The following is a 3,777-nucleotide window of genomic DNA, read 5'->3' as shown; positions in this document are numbered from 1 at the left end:
GAGTTATACCTGTTGTAAATGACGAGTTGATGGGCGCAGCGCATCAACATGGCAAAAGTATACATATGTAACAAACCTGCACTTTGTGCACATGTACCCTAGAACTTAAAGTATAATTGAAAAAAAAAAGAAAGAAGAAAGCTCAATATCTCTGATCATTAGGTAAATGCAAATCAAAACCACAATGATATACCAAATCACACCAGTCAGAATGGCTAATACTAAAAAGTCAAAAACAACAGATGCTGGCAAGCTTTCAGAGAAAACAAAATGGTTTAACACTGTTGGTGGAAGTGTAAATTAATTCAACCATTGTGGAAGACAGCGTGGCAATTCCTCAAAGACCTAGAGGCAGAAATACTATTTGACCTAGCAATACTATTACTGGGCATGTCCTCACAGGAATATAAATAATTCTACTATAAAGATACATGCACGTGTATGTTCATGCAGCACTATGCACAACAGTAAAAACATGGAATCAATCTAAATGCCAATAAATGATAGACTGGATACAGAAAATGTGGTACATATACATCATGGAATGTTATGCGGCCATAAAAATGAATGAGATCATGTCCTTTGCAGAGATATGGATGGAGTTGGAAGTCATTATCCTCAGCAAACTAATGTAGAAACAGATAAACTCCACATGTACCACTTATAATTAGGGGTTTGAATGATAAAAACACATGGACACGTTGCGGGTGACAACACACACTGAGGCTTGTTGGAGGCCATGGGGGAAGGCGAGCATCAGGAAGAATAGCTAATGGATGTTGGGCTTAATACCTAGGTGATGGGATGATCTCTGCAGCAAACCAATATGGCAAACATTTACCTGTGTAACAAACCTGCACATCCTGCACATGTAACCCTGAACTTAAAACAAAAGTTAAAAAAATATATAAATTATAGAGACCTGAAGGTATTTTTTTTTTTTTGTAACCCCAGTGATTAGATAAACCAAGGACACAGTTTAAGTTCAATAGCATATAGCAAAAATTAGGATATTACTATACAGCAGAGAAAAATTTTCAATATTCTTGTTTCTAGTCTTCTTCCTCTTTCTACTAATAGCATTATATTGAGCAAAACTCATGCAGGAAAATTTTGAACAAACACTTCATAAAAGGAGATACTCAAATGGCCAATAAGCACATGAAAAATTTAATCAGTATCATTAATTATCAGAGATGAAAAGTTAAGACCGCAATGATTTAACATTACACACAACCTGAATGGTAAATTTAAAATATTGACAACAGTAAATGGTGCTTGTAGAGCAATTGAAACACTCATAAACTGCTGATAAAAGCATATATCTACTTTGAAAATCTGTTTGATACTTTTTTCAAACTATGATACATGAGTTGTACTGCTAGTTATTTGTCAAAGATAAATAAAAACATGGCCACAGAAATCCTTAGACAAGAATTTTCATAGTAGCTTTATTTGTAACAAGCAAAATCTGGAAATATCCAACAACAGCTATTCATCATCAGGGAAATTAATAAACAAACTATGACATATTTATAAAATAAAATTTTACTCAGGAACAGAAAGCAAGAAACTATTGATCCATGTAAATAGACAGATGCCAGGATTTTGCTGAGAGTTATTTTGGTAAAAAAAATAGAACAAAATAGACTGTATGATTCTATTTATAAGAAGCTCTGGATTAGACAATAGAAATCTATGATGATAGGGAAAATATCTGAGAGCAGGAAGTATGGAAACTTGACTGGAAGCTGCATAAGGAAACAATAAAAATTCTACATTTTGATAAGGGTGTGATTATATGGCCTTATTAATTTTTCAAAACCCATTGAACTGTGAAATTATCTATGTATCTTACCATATTTATATCTCATTAAGATGAATTATTGAAAAAACCCTGCAAGTCAGCAGCACAAAATATACATTATTTTCAATTAAAATAAACAAAGAGAACTACTATTAGATTCGGTTTTGGCTCTAAACTGATGTTAATCCTTGGAGACTTTCTTGGCCACTATTAAAGTGACTAGCATGGGTGTAACTATGAATTGTGAGTCCACATTGCTTTCTCATCCCTTTTAGGTGGCATCACTTCTTCATCCCTTTTAAGAGCCATCATTGCTTTTTTTTTTTTTTTTTTTTTTTTTGAAACAGGGTCTCGCTCTGTTGCCCAGGCTGGAGTGTAGTGGCCGGATCTCAGCTCACTGCAAGCTCCGCCTCCCGGGTTCCCGCCATTCTCCTGCCTCAGCCTCCCAAGGAGCTGGGACTACAGGCGCCACCACCTCGCGTGACTAGTTTTTAGTATTTTTTAGTAGAGATGGAGTTTCACCGTGTTAGCCAGGATGGTCTCGATCTCCTGACCTCGTGATCCACCTGTCTCAGCCTCCCAAAGTGCTGGGATTACAGGCTTGAGCCACCGCGCCCGGCGGAGCCATCATTTCTTAAAAGGAAGTACTCCAATAAACAGGATAAGGGAGTAGACACTCTCCATGTTCACAAATATATCGGCACAAATCCAGTTTCATTAACCTTATCCTTTTCCATATTCAGAATGTTCAAGCAATTAAATATTGAAAAGATATATAAATGATGATTTATTTGAACCATTGCAATGACAGGATTAGCTAGACAAGCTATGAGGTGTCATTTCTATTTAAAGGCTGTCCATGATTTTATAAGATTATGTACCCATTAGTCCACCAAATTTTGTGTAGTATAATCAGGAAGTAATTTATAATATCTCTCATAATTTATTTTATCAGTGTGTTTTATTGCTCTCCATCTTTATGTGATAATTATATCATTCCCTTAAATATTATTTTATGACTATTAAACTTACTTATCACCTAACAGGGATAGAATGTTATATAAACATCAGATTATTCAGTAATTATTAAATGTGTTGGTTTAAATGTAAGTGGTTAGTTCATAAAAACATACATCTGTAGCAGTCTGATTACTGAGAGATATAATTATTATATTTTACATATGTGTAGGAAATGTTAATCCAGAAAGTGTGTGTTTTAAAATGATACCTGGGAGTCAACAACAGGGCTTTAGATGTTGTTATATGGAAGATAAACTTAAAGATGAAAATCTGCTGTATTTCAAGTGATGCATAAGGCCACTTCCAAATTGTAAATTGAAAATGGCATCAGTAAGCCACTCCCTGAAGCAAAATGATCTGAAATCCATGATAGCAAAAGTAACAGGTTTCTTCTGTCTGTCAGTAAACTCATAACAAAGACATGGGAAGGCAAACTAATCACAGCAGAGCTAAATTACAGGATAACTTGTTCTTATAGGAACTCGATTTAATATTTTACCATTTTACAAAGAGCATGATTCAGAATGGTCATATTTCAAGTTTTAGGAGAGTTCATGAGGTATCTTTATCTCTTAAACTATACAATTATACACATTGTTTCTTTGTCATTGTGATTTTTGTTTCTAGCTATAAATATAGTGTTTGTATCTGAAAACTGCTATAAGTCCACAACATGGAAAGTAAAACTCTTGCTTTTATCTGCTCTTTAGGTATTCTTGTTGGCAGTTGTAGTTTAATGTATGTTTCTAGTTCGTACTGGAAAATTTTAATAAAACATAAAATGATATGTCATATACATAAAATATATATGTATGAATGTATGCTGATACAAGTACACGTTAATATGGATATTTTAAAATATGTGTTGATTTGTACACCGAGGAGGGACTTATTTTTTGTCTCTGCATGAAATACAGGATGTACTTAAGGATTGTTGAAGGGAAGGGGAG

This window comes from Colobus angolensis, unplaced genomic scaffold (genome assembly GCF_000951035.1).
Source record: "Colobus angolensis palliatus isolate OR3802 unplaced genomic scaffold, Cang.pa_1.0 Scaffold334, whole genome shotgun sequence".
Classification (NCBI taxonomy): Eukaryota; Metazoa; Chordata; class Mammalia; order Primates; family Cercopithecidae; genus Colobus; species Colobus angolensis.
This window is presented reverse-complemented; position numbering follows the sequence as displayed.